Source organism: Squalius cephalus (genome assembly GCF_949319135.1).
Source record: "Squalius cephalus genome assembly, chromosome: 10".
NCBI classification, from domain to species: domain Eukaryota; kingdom Metazoa; phylum Chordata; class Actinopteri; order Cypriniformes; family Leuciscidae; genus Squalius; species Squalius cephalus.
The window spans coordinates 36,065,903-36,080,123 of NC_137131.1; the positions used below are offsets into that span (position 1 = coordinate 36,065,903).

At 40.6% G+C, this 14,221-nt stretch overlaps 1 protein-coding gene across 18 annotated transcripts in view; it reads right to left on the reverse strand.

The window, feature by feature from the left end:
- baz2ba (bromodomain adjacent to zinc finger domain, 2Ba) overlaps nucleotides 1-14,221 on the reverse strand; it is a gene marked incomplete at its 3' end in the record, with an annotated part of 91,109 nt that overhangs the window by 62,651 nt on the left and 14,237 nt on the right. The window lies entirely within an intron of this gene.

A 14,221-nucleotide genomic window follows, 5' to 3' on the forward strand; every position in this document is an offset into this window, starting at 1 on the left:
TACTAACCCAGACATTTAACCACTACTCCATACAACCCTAATTAAGTACGCAAACAAACTTGAAGGGCAAGCGTAAAAATACCAAATTATTAGTAGTATTTAGCAGACACATTTTATTTAAAGTGACTTACAGTATGCTAATTACAGGCAGAGTCCCACTGGAGCAACCTGAGGTTAACATCCTTGCTGAAGGGTAAACCGGCCACAGAGCAGGACTGTGGCTTTCTGCTCCTGAGTTATATACGAGGGATTAAACTTGTTTCTATTCTTCTTTTAGAAAATGTAACATGTAACATCTCGTTTGGGGTTAAACCAGGAAATGTACTTTTCGAAAATTAGCTATCACTTAACATGACTACTGCAAAGCTCTAAGGATACATGGGCATGTTCAGAACAGCATATCACCATACTAGTACTATTATTCCAACAGGATATAGTACACATGCCATGCATAGTATGCAAATATAATGTATACAGAAAATACCTGGATTTTTTTTGGCTAAATATTTCACACTGGGTTTCCTACAATGCATTGCGGTCAAGCTGGCCTTACATTTCCTGTGTAATGAAAATAAGCTTAACTTTAAAAAAAAAAAAAACTTCATTCCTGACTGAATACTGAAACGGACTGCGAATAATGTTAAAACTGAACTGTGTCATTCTGAAATACTAGCATCAAACAAAACTGTACAAATAATGATAGTTTTCAAATAGGTTTTAAACAAACACTCCCCTTGTCTTCTATTGGTCAGATAAACAAAAAGCTACGCCCCAAACTTATGTCACTGGTTAAGCCAATGTTGCTATGTCAGGCTGCGTGAAATTCTCAGACAACACAGAGTCACACTTGTGTTAAAACTTTTCAGGGGTCTTAAAAATGGCTTACTGACTCTGAATATTAACTTGGGATAGGAGAACTTAAAAAACTGAGACAATTTTACACACTTAGGTTTAAAATGCAAAAGAAATCATATTTCAAGGGTTGCATGATTAATTGGAATAAAACAGCAATCTCGATACAGCTTAGTGCTGAAGCCATTTAATTAAATATATGCGGCGCATTTCATAGTGAAACGCAGAACTGTGCTTTTACACGCGAGAAGTTCATGATCCAGAGTGTTCAGCATCTCTGAGCAGCTCGGTTTCCAGTAAATGCTGCTCAATCTTTTAAATGAAGAAATTAAGACAGCCATAAATATTAGTATTGTAATTTTACGGTTTATTATTATATTATTTTTCTTGAATACTTGATTTTTTTTACAGTAATAATAATTAAAAATAAAATGTAATTTTATATTATTTATATTTTGATATATTTCATGTTTCATATTTTCTTTTAAACTGTTAGTAGACAGTACACAGATATACTGTGCAGCATCTAGTAAGCAGAAGGCTTGTGTTCCATTCTGTACACAGCCAGAGTTCTTCGCACTTTACTTAACATGGACTCTCTGTTGTCTCCCTCTAGCTCTCTCTCTTTGAGCTTTTTAGCTATTCTTTAAACATTCATTAACATTGAGCCGTCCCACAGCCAAATGCTGAGCTCGGTCTTTAGAGCGTTCAGAGAGGTCGGTGACCTCTGAGGAGACGGAATCGAATAATGTTTCCATTTCTGTCCCTTCAGCCAATCAGACGAGCGAGGGGAGGGAGAAAGAGGAGAGGAAGGAGGGGAGGGGCAGCACACATCCTTCACGCCTCACTCACAACCAGGAAGACAGCCTGCAGAGATACAGAGCGAGAGAAAACACAGCCGTTTCTCTCTCTCTCTCTCTCTCTCTCGCTCGGCTCACGTATCCTGACATTCCAATCTCCTCGGAGCGAGAACAACAAACGCACTGTCATCCTTGTGGAGGCGGCCATCTTTGAGAGCTGTGAGTGTGTGTCTGCCATTACAGACGATCAGATCAGGGGAAGAGCGCAGGTCGCTGTTAGTTTAGAGTCTACTATTACCTGATACCCTCACGAAAAACCACAGCAGCGGGAGGGAAGACAAAACACACACACTCGTCTCCACAGATGGACATGTTTGATGCATTTGACTGAATCGCCCTAATGCAGTTTAATGAATGTAATAGACTGTGGTGGTAAAATTAGCTGATGGTTTAAGCCCTTAATGGTCTCCTAAATCACCTGACAGGCAAACAGTCACATCTCCATCACACACACAACGGTTGCAGCTGTGTGCCTTACAGATGTACCTGTAAATATTCTCTCGCTGTTTATACATTCCGTTCGTGCTGATCCTTTCAAGACGTTATCAGAGAACATGACACACGACTATCTCACAAAAACACACACACCCAGCTTACAACAGTATTCATGTCTCCTGCTTTGATTGTGACAGAGTGTTTAGTCTCTGTACATTTGACACAAAATGATTTGCTTTGAAATGCTACACACACATACATACATTTACTTATCCATGTAAATGGGGACACTGCATAGACTTCTATTGTTTTTTTATATAGAGCTAGCTATAATAAATGTAACCTTACACCTTAACATAAAACTTGCTGGAAAAAAAAAAAACGATTTACTTTATTCTTATACTGTTTTTTCAAATGAGGACATCCCCAAAAGGAAGTTTCGTCAGGTTTAGCTCACTTCTGGGTAAAAATTTGTCCCCATATATAAAATAACAGGCATACACAAAAAATGTACACAAAAAAAGCATAAAAAATTACAAAATACTGTTTTGATCACCTTGATTTATTTATTTAAAAATTATGATTTATTAAAATCACTTTTAACCCACAGTAAGTTTTTTTTTTTTGCAAATCAGTGGTGGCAGTTTTTTCTCCAAAGTATAGCAAAGCAACCCCACCCCCCCCCCAAACACACGTGTCGCTTTCACTTTTGACCGCAAGTTGATTCTGCACTTCCTGTGCAGCTACAATGCTGCAAATCAGTGAGAAAAGCTGAGAATGTGGGTGTATTTGTTCACATAAAAACACACTAATGGCACAGGCTGTTATCCGCGCACACACATTTAGTGCTTCAGTCCTATGAAGCAACTGGTGATCACTTTTAAACACCACACTAGACTGCTAAACTGTTCTAATAATATAAAGGAAAAGTGTTTGGGTTTGTTGAATGTGGCTGCATCTGACAGGTCTCTCTCTCTATCTCTCCTCTCAGCTCTAAAACACATGCACTGACAGACACTGTAGACATTTCAATAGCAGATGGCTGGACACAATCTGTTCCTCTTCTGCAAAACATATCAACAGACCAATGAGAGAGTCTGCATATGTACAATGGAGTCCAAAAGTCTGAGACCCAAATACGGTACTTAAAACCTGGAAATAAAGTTCCAGGACTTTTTTTATAACATAAAATTAAGACATGTATCAAATTATCTACCATTTCTAGATCATTCAACAAAATCAAAGTGCCCCCATTTATGCTTCTATTATGTGAATATTACCCTTCCATGCAGTGTGTAATATAGTTGTTTGTGAATGTAAAAGGTCTGCAGAGTTTTAAAGAACAAAGTGCATGACAATTCTCCTAAAAGAAAGAATAGATTCGTCAGCAATTCCAGTCTCATTCCCTGTTTTCAACGCTGCCAATTCACTTAGCATGCATTTACAAAAGGGGAGGACGTTTGAATTGATACGGAAAAAAACGACGCCATGGTTAATGTTCGCATTACTATATATAAGCGCTGAGGAAGTCTCCGGAGCTAAAATTTTGATTTGGTAATAGGCGTTTTGTTTCCGACACAAGCTGTAAGCGGTAGACTAATCACAACAGACTTTGATGCATGTAAATCTATTAGGAACCTTTAATAGGGGCACTAAGCAAATCTGTGAACTCTGTACAGATGTTCTTGATTCTGCTAAAGCAAGTCCCCACAAGGATAGTAATACCAGTAATTTCTGGTATGAGGAAAACAGCTTATAAATCATATGAAATTATGTTTTTTTGAAAAAGTAAAAATGCATAAAGTTTTCTGTGAGGGTTGTGTTTAGGGGATATAATATACAGTTTGTACAGTATTAAAATCATTGTCTATGAAAAGTTATAAAACATGGAAACCAAATGTGTGTGTGTGTGTGTGTGTTCTTGTGCACATATTGTGCTTGTGTCTGTTTGGGTGTGCTTACTGTAATCACACAGCGTACAGTCATCTCAACACACCTTTCTCTATTTCCACTTGTGAATTTGTTTGAGTGTGTGACTAACCTTTATTCAGAGCGGCAGAGAGTCTGAGCTCTCTCTTAATTCTCAAACAAAAATGTGTGTTTTGCCTGAAAGCAAATAACACAGTGGTTTTGAGTGTGTGAGGCCGCTATGTGCTTTTGATCCACAAACTCCACACCTCCGTCAGTTTGATCGGCTGCCACAGCAAATTTGAGTCCAGAAATGATTTTATATCTCCCTGAATCACTCTGATGAATATGACAGAGAAACTGGGATATCCGAATGGAAAGTGTAACGTCCATATTTCAAATGATTCCATAATCCACACAGAAAACCAGAGATGTGCTGCAATAGCCATCAGATCATTAGCCCAAAGAATAAGGGAAAGTGTGTGTGTGTGTGTGTGTGTGTGTGTGTGTGTGTGTGTGTGTGTGTGTGTGTGTGTGTGTGAGAGAGAGAGAGAGAGAGAGAGAGAGATAATCCGTCCTGACTGTTTCCTGTGAAAACAGATGGAAAAACAAGAGTCTTTTTTTCCTGTGCCTGGTCAGGCTATTAATACCTCTGAGACACACACACACACACAGACCTCTATATACACCAGAGACCCAGCACAGTTCAAAAGTCCTGTTATACAACCTAAGATTGGCTATACAGGCTTGTCATTAACACAAAACACACTCTAATATCACACACTTCCACATGCACTAACATCAACCCCTTATTTCACACGCTCTCAAACAGGCATCCAACACACACTACCTCTATAGAAACACCCGGCCAAAAGAGCAAATCACACACACACACACACACACACACACACACTGAAAGACAAAGACGGGCATTTGGTTACAATTAAACATGTCAGAGACACAAAACCAGGGGCAAACACATTAAACTCTCTTTCTCTACGCAAGGCCTCATCTATAGTGAATGACAACGTGCTAAATGCTTTTAATTGCCATCAATTGGATCTAGAGAGAAATGGAGGGAAAACCTCATAAAACATGTTTTGTTTTTCCTTAAGGCTGCAGTTAAAAATCCAAACGTTTTTGTCCAAACCTACGGGCGGCGTGAATGCAATATTCATTTTGCTGCAGGAGAACAATCCATGCATAACAATGAGATTTGCTAATGAAATCAACCATCAACCTACAATACATACATATTAAAGCAGCTTGCGCTGTCACCCGCTTTGTGCATCGTTTGTTCCTCCTGCCGTCTCTTCAGTCTCCCTCTCCCTCACTCTTTCCGACCTTTCTATCTCGCGCTCACCTTGAGTTTTAATAGCTGTATTAACACAAAATGATGATCGCACATTTCCACTTCTTTGACCTGTGTGACACGCTCACACACCTGTGCAAAGACGTGAGACCCAGATGCGATGTGACTGTAGTGACATAACTGAGAAAGATGCGAAAATATCTTCTAATGTTTGATGAAGCACTACTACAAGATCCAAATGATTACAAGCAGCCAAAAAATAAATAGACCGATAAATAGATAGACAGAAGGGTTGTGCAATGTAACAGTGAACATTCTGATGACAGACAGACAATGTAACAGTGAACATTCTGATGACAGACAGACAGACAGACAGATAGACAGATAGATAGATAGATAGATAGATAGATAGATAGATAGATAGATAGATAGATAGATAGATAGATAGATAGATAGATAGATAGATAGATAGATAGGACAGATAGATAGATAGATAGATAGATAGATAGATAGATAGATAGATAGATAGATAGATAGATAGATAGATAGATAGATAGATACAGATAGACAGACAGACAGACACAGACAGACAGTCTATCTTTTTCAGTATCAGTTCATTATCAGCTATGCGTATCGGCCAAAATTTTTCATCCCGATACAGCAAGAGAGAGAAGGAGAGTGTGTGTAAGGAGTGTGTGAATGGCCATTTCTCCCTGCTGACACAGCCTCCATCTGCCACTGAGCCGTGCAGAGAGGCACAGCGAGAGAGAGAGAGAGAGAGAGAGAGAGAGAGAGAGAGGAGGGAGGGCAAGAGGCAGTGCTGGTGTGATGGAGAAGGAGAGAGAGCGCTCACGCTCACCTTGGTGTCACCTCTGCTGAGCTGAACGGGATGATGGGATAGGTAGAGACACAAAGACGCTCTGCCCTCTCTCCCATACACACACACACACACACACACACACACACACACACACACACACACACACACACACACACACACACACACACACACACACACACACACACTCACACACACTCACACACACACACTCACACACACACACTCACACACACACTCACACCTCTCTTCTCTGTGCTCCATCTCTTTTCTGATCGCTCACACACGCACAGAGTAATGGCACAATCTGTGATCACTGGAGCTGTTTGAGCCAGATATCGTCTCTGGGGGATTTACACACACAAACAGGTGCACACACATGCAGATATATGCACACATACACACCAACCTAAACGCGCCGTCTCGTGAGATCCCTGTCTTTCTCTTAAAATGCACATACACACACACACACACACTATGGAATACACACACAAACAGATACAAAATAGGGCAAGCAGAGAGATTTTTGACACACTTCTAAACACACACACAGAGAGCCTGAGGGCAGGGTTTGAAATGAGAGGCAGCGTTTTAAAGAGCTCGCTGAATTCCACCTGTGATTAGTGTGGCTGCAGGGCTGATGGATCACGGCGGACACATTTCACTCGCTCGCTGCTTATCTCTCTTTCCCTCCCTCCTTTTTTCTCTCCGCTCTCTTTTCCTTTCTCTCCCACTCCTTCCCTCCCTTTTTTCCTCTCCGTCTCGCTCTCTCTCATCCTGGCTCTGATTTTTCACTTTTCTTCTCTCCTCTGCGCTTTAAATCCTCTCTGTTCGCATCGACATCTACACTAATGCCCCCTCTTTCTCTGTATTTTCTTTCGCCATCTCTCTCGCTCTCCGTGTGTGCCAGCAGGGAATGACCTAGCAGCTGGGTCCTCTGGAACAGACCAATAAAATACTAAATATCTCCCTGCACATCACCCACACACAGACACAATGCCCCCCTCTTCCCTGGACCATCTGCACGCCAAACCATCCGTCCCTCCCCCCTGACACTCAAGACCCTTGTGAGCTGTAAACAATAGCCAGATATGATGGAAACGTTCTTGTTGTATCTGTGGCTCTAAACCACCACCCTGATTAGTGACAGACCAATAAATCGATACTTCGCGATTTTGAAATTATCATCACACTGGCCGAAAATCATGTTTTTTCTGTTGTGGTTCCCCATTGTGTCACTTCTGAAATCTAATTGGTTTTGTGATGTTATAATTTTGTTTTTTAAATATTCTATCAGTACTGTCTGAAATACTTGATTCTGATTGGTCATTCAGTAGTCAAATATGTTGGTTTAATGACAGTGAAACTGTCCTAATATTCATAAGATGCTCTAATACTGCGGTGTAGCATTGTCTCTACATTAGGTCTGTTTACATGCTCTAATTGTCGTCAATCCGAATGAATCCAATCTGATTTAAGAATCTGAAAGTTCTGTTTATATGAACCCTAAATTTGTCAATCCGATTCACAAATGAAATCCTTGTATAAATGTAGCTATTGCGCAGTGGTGCTCATGTGGGTGATGCTGATTCGAGTCTGCCTGGCATCATTTCCCAATCCTGTTCCCTTCTTTTGAGCATCCATTTCCCACTATCCCTATAAATAAAAGAGTCAAAAACGCCCCAAATCGCAAGTAGAGACCACTACCACCGCACACGAATCAGCAAACTTTATCGCTTCTATTTCTAAGACTCCATACCCACCTCTCTTCCTGTTTTTTCTCTCCTTCTCAGCCTCTCTTTCTGTAATGACCTCCCTGAGGTCCAGTATCTCAGCTCTCTCTCTCTATTTCCAAGAGGTGAGGGAGGTTCTACGAACGCACACCCAGAGTAATGAGCTCTCCCTGGACACCCAGAATACAAAAAGCCCCTGATATGCTGTGAGAATCTCCCCGGACCACCCTGGATCCAGATCGGCCCGGCTCCGGCACTCTACAGCTCTGAGCTTGGGGCCTGCCATGGGTTCTCTCTAAATACCCCAGGCCAAGGGAAGGGGACCCCTGGGTAGCTTGCTATTCCAGGGTTGTGTGTGTGTGCGTGTGTTTATGTCTAGGAGTGTGAATGAGATAGGTGTGAGAAAGTGTGTGGTTGGTGTGAAAGGTGTGTTTATGAGGGGTCAAATCTCGGTGTGTGAGAGAGTGGGGCAGTTTGATTCAATAGAATCTCTTTAACCTTCTTTGAGGGCCCCCAACCTCCCCAAGAGCCCCTCTAACTGCCCTTAACCGCCCGATTCCTCAGGGAGTTTGGAGGGACGCCCGCCGGCCGACCTCAAAAACACACACCCCCTCATCGCACCTCATACACACACATTTTTACACTCTAAATGGAACATAAACCCTACAGAGTAAAGCATGTAAGCTGTGATGCTGATTTTTCTTCGCACAACACACTCAGTTTATGGCTACTGTTCAGTAAGAGTCATAAGTGTGTGTTTGGATCCACAGCCAGCACGTCAAATCTGTGGCAGTAAAGCAAAGCCACTCCTTTTTATATTTGCCCTTCAAAAAAAGACATAAATAATGGCCTGTGTGTGTGTGTGTGCTCCCTTGAGGTGCGCATCCTGTGCTGAACACACACAGCGAGAGAAGGAGAGATGGAGAGAAGATGAGCACAGAGCAAAATGAAGGAAGAGCAGGGAAAAAAACAGAGGTGGGGAGAGGAATGAGAGGGCTCACACACACACACTCCCTCTGCGTGCAACTGCGGTGTAAATGTCATCATGTACACAGTTTATCCTCTGTGTGAGCGAGAGGTGCAGATGAAGGGAGAGAGCAAGAGAGAGGAACGAGCGAGCCCACTGCAGAGAGGTAGATGGGAGCACACAGCCTCTTTTTCTGTTTGTTCATTAGTATTCCAGCACTCACTCCTTCAGATCCGTCCTCACGCCGCTTTTAGCATCAGCACGGGAAAACACACACAAACACATACACCAGCACTAGAAAGAGATTAGCTATGTTCTGTGTTTTGCCCATCTACCAAACCATCTCAAACTCTTGTCGCTTCAAACGCAAAGAAAATACTTCACATTCGCGAGACAATAAATCCTACGCGCTGTTTACGGAAATAAGTTCACCCAGACTAATTACATGACATAATGTGATCAAGTCTAGACATTTTGACGGATGCTGATTTGTAGAATCACTTTAGTGAGAAGATATTAGAGTTGGGGTCTTAATTTTTTACTATTGGTTTTGAGTGGCCTTAGTCTGGGTCTCAGCTTATGGTCAGACAAGACAGTAGTCTGTCTCCAATGTACTTAAAGTCTTTACTATTAATTAGAGTTTATAAGAATTCTATGGCAATTTCGACAAATGCTGTACACTTTGATGTCCAATGGCTTTTTAAAAAGCATTACAGGTGCACTATTTTTAGATTGTGAAAACTATTAGTTTTGTCATATAAACTAGGAGAGTGACAACCTAATTTAAGTTAAAACATCTTACTAGCATTTTGAATGTTTCATTATTTTTATAGGCTACTTTTTGACGATTATTTAATGTTACTCCTAAAAAATAAATCACTATGATCAAGGTTTTACATTTAGACATGTCTGAATTTTTGATATCATGGTTGCAAAAACTGCAAACCTCATAAAATGAATGGAAAATAAACAAGTAAACACAATAAGAACACAATATTAACTCAAACTAAATATTTAGTTTGACCTGGAGGGTGGTTAGAAAAGACCTGAATTTCTTTTCTAACCACCAACCTCCACAAACATTTACTGAAAAGGAAACAATATATATTCATGGAAAGTCCCAGATATTACCCAAGCTGTAAAAAGTTTAGCATTTTTTCTATTCCAGTTGATTGGTTGACTGGATGGTCTTTGTCAGAATCTAGGCCTCAAGGTTCCTATTCTTGACCTGGGTTTTAGTGGGTCTACAACTGAACTGGAGGCAAACTCTAGATGGCATTTTATGTTAAATATTGTCTGATGATTTCCATTGTGTATTGTTTGAAAATGAAAGCATTTCAACTTTTTCAAGTAAATGGCTTGAAAGCGTTTAAAAATGACATTATGGAATGTCAAAGAATAAGGCGAATGTTCATTTACCCACTGAGAAGGAAAGAAAATGACTCAAAATTAAACACTTTTCACTTAACTGTTGCTTGCTTAATGGTAGAAGTGGCTGCATGGAGAAAGCCTGAAGGTGACTGCTGGTTAATTCCGAGACGTTCAGTAAGTTTTTAAGAGCAGTGCCGATAAAACCCTTGTCCTTTTATACTGAGCGGCTCTGAAAAGCCCCAAGGCTTTGTGTCCGTTTTAATTCTCAGATTCGCTTCGTGTGTCGGTTTTTCAACAGTAGGTGTTATGGAACATCAGGATACCCAAAAGTTTGGATAGGTTGGTCTTAAGCTATCTGCAATCCAAAAACATGGTAACCACGTTGACACACCTACATGCTGCCACAGTGATTAGCTGAACCACAATCAACAAATAGTTTGTTTCCATTATTTCAAAAGGACACCTGTCTTAGGGTTGGGATCGCCAACTTAAAACATTTGTGTTGTTGAAGCAAAATATGAGACGGCGAGATGAGCACTGCCTGCTGTGGCTGTGTCAGTTTAGCCAGTGCACTATTTGTCAGTTTGTTGTAGGTGTAGTGTATTGTAGCGATTCTGATGTGGATAGGGTGGTATTATTGGATGGATCTCCACGGTAACAGGGCGGGTGAAACTCAATCGGAGTCTCTGAATGTCGCTCACTTAGATGGCCACCCGCTGATCCTGACCTTCTGGATGTTTTTCCCTTCTCCTTTTCTCTCTCTCTCCCTCCCGCTCTCTCAGACCTGTCTTCTAACTCCTCTATTTAATGTATTCATCTATCTATGTTTCTAGTTGTAATGGATACTAGAGTGCATACATGTTCTGATACTGTTATTTTTGGCTTATGTTGTCATTGTGCTGCCATTTTAAAGCACAACGACATCAGCAAATTAATAGCATCTATCCACTTTTTAACCTGCATGAAAAGATGTGTATTATGTGTGTAGGTGTATGGAGCCATAGATGAAGAAACACTGTGGGGGGCTTGGCTAAGACAAGATAACAGGAGATTATGTTTATGATATGTTCTCTGAACATTAACTGCCTCATCTAACTAACTCGTTCTTTCTCTCTAAGGAAGATTCAGTATTTATTGCTGTACCCTCCAGTACAGTCAGAATCCGCCACATGCCCTGGCCAGGGCATAAATATGTAAGACAAGAAGGAACAGTAAAATTGCAAGTGGCAAACAGAGGGAGAGAAAAAACAAAAGGGACCAATGACAGACACTTGAGGCACCCCATTTCTCCTTCACTGTGTGTGCACATATGTGTGTGTCCAGCATTTTGTACTGAGGTAATAACTCTCACCAGGGATTTTGAGGGCCCAGCAGAGTTCAGGCAGGGGTCCATTACACCTTTCACACGCACATGCACAAAATCCAGCAAGCCTGCATTATTTGTATCAAACAACCAGTATGTTTTGCCTCTGACGCAAAAGTACAGACACAATTCTACTGCACAGCACCAGCAATGAAAACAGACCCCTCTACCATGATTCCTGCTCAAGATCCAGCAGGAAGTATGAGCTATGAGCCGTCCCCAGGGACGCGGGAAAGAGAAAGAGAGAGGCCAGGAGCATGACACTGCCTGGCCAAGATCTATGCTCAAACACACTCTCTTGCCTCTTTTTTTTCCCTTTCACCACCCTCTTTTGTCTTCCTTCGCTTTCATTTTTCATTCTTTCTCTACTCGAAATAAAGAGTAGTAGGTTACACTGAACATACTCATATCCACTTTGTGCAGAGAAATGCCATTTCCTCTGCTTTATTATTCTCTTTCCCCCTCTGTGGGAGGCTGGGAGGAAAGTTTGCTTTGAAGAGAGAGGGTTTAACATGTGCGCTAATAAATAGCTGGTTTGCCCCTGGGCAAGATTGGAAGAGCTCAGTTCTCTCTCTTTTCTATGTAGTCTCCAGCATTTTCAGTGACTACAACTTATAACCTTCATTTCAGAACGAAAAGGATAGAGGAGTGTTTTTCCTCGATATGTCCTGACAGACCTGATTTTATTCTTCGGTTTCAACTCTCCAGCTGAAGAGAGACTGGTTGATATTCTCTCTATCCATAAACTTTTGTAATTCCCTCTGGGTGCAAGCAGTGTTTTGTTTTGGTCCGTCCTCTCTTTTTTCATAAGAAAGTAAAGTTTTTCCTTATAACTGATACTCTTGCAAGGCTTCAGTATGCTTTTGTTTAATTTCTAATATCAGTTAACACTACGTATATTTGTTTTAATGCATTTGGCAGACACTTCTATCCTGAGCAACTTCATTTACATTTTAGAATTTCATGAATTTTATCAGTTCATGAATCAAACCGATGACATTGGTGTTGTCGTGCTCTCTGAGCTACAGGAACACTTTATCCTTACTTCGCAATGCTTGTTCTAACATAAAAAATAAAAAAATTCACAAATATATTAAAAATTATAACTGAATTGATTACGTTGTGTAAATTACACATTACAAATCAAATTAAGTCACAATTAACTGCCTATATCAATATTGGATTTATGGATTGGAATGGATTTATGAGCCTATCACTGACCTACAGTCCACAGCAATCCATTCTGTAATTGAGTCACCAATCTGTCCAAGTTTATTTTATTTTTTCATTTAGAAATGCTGAATTAATGCTGTGTTTTTAAGATGCTGTTTTTTGCGTCCAGTGTTTAGTTTTATTTATATAATATTATTGTGCTTATTTATATTTTGAAATGGCTTTTAATTTTTTTATTTGCAGTTTTCATTCTAATTACAGTTTTAGCAATTTTGTTATGTGCTTTGTTGATTTTAATTCATTTTCATAATTGTAGTACTTAAACTTGTCTTATTTCAGTTAATTGCCAAGGCAACATTTCTCAATTTTTGATCTTCATCTAATATTTATAGTTTATTTCAATTACCCAAAATGATTTTTAATAGCCTTAGTTAACAATAACAACACTGTTTAAGACGCATCTCTGCTCCATATTTTCCATCCAGCTGATTTTGAATGTAAGGGAGACTGGTGCGGTATCCATTGCTGCCTGCACTCAGTAAATGTGGTTTGATGAGGCACATTGCCTGTAAGTCAAAGGCCATAATTAAATGAGTCAATTCCTTAATCACCTTATTTTTTTGTAATTAATTGTAGTAAATGAAGGTGTTGACAGCCCTAAAAACAACAAGCCTTTTTCCATTTTTTCTAACTTTTCTAGGGCAATGCCTAAGCATTAAAATGACATGGTGTTGCCTTCATACAGGAATGTAAGCGTTATTCATGCTGAAATCCTGGCCTGTGTCGCCTTCACTAAACGAGCAGAGCCGCTGAGCACGGATGACCCTTCACGCCTTCCTACAATTCCCAGAAATCAATGCTCGGATGGAGCTTCCATTACCATTATTGATGGCTGAGACGGTGGCAGTGACTGCTGCCAATGTGAGAGGCCGCAATGATGTGTAGCTGAGAGCCTGTCCTTGTCTCGCTGTCTTTGTCTGCCAATTTTCTGTCTATCTCTCTCTGTTTTTCCCTATCCCATTCTCTACTTCTTACCATCCATATATTTCCTTCCATATATATTGTTTTCTCTGGAGTGTGAATGGAACACTTCTCTAATAAAAGTAATCTGTAAGCCACCACACACACACACACACACACACACACATCTGAGGAAGCACTTGGTCTACACACAGCTGCATGTTCACCTGAGGCAGCTGCAGTCCGTTTCTCAGTCTTTAAGCACTCCAGAACTCAAACTCTACATTGTCACTTGTTAGTGGTAGAGACAGAGAGAATGAGAGGGAGGAGGAGACAGCGAGAAAGTGGAAAGAAATGTCCTTGTATTTCTGTCACTCTCTGAAACCACCAGGGAGCTGGGGAATGAAACGATGCAGCCGAGCAGAGAGCCCTGAGAGGCTGCCGCCCGC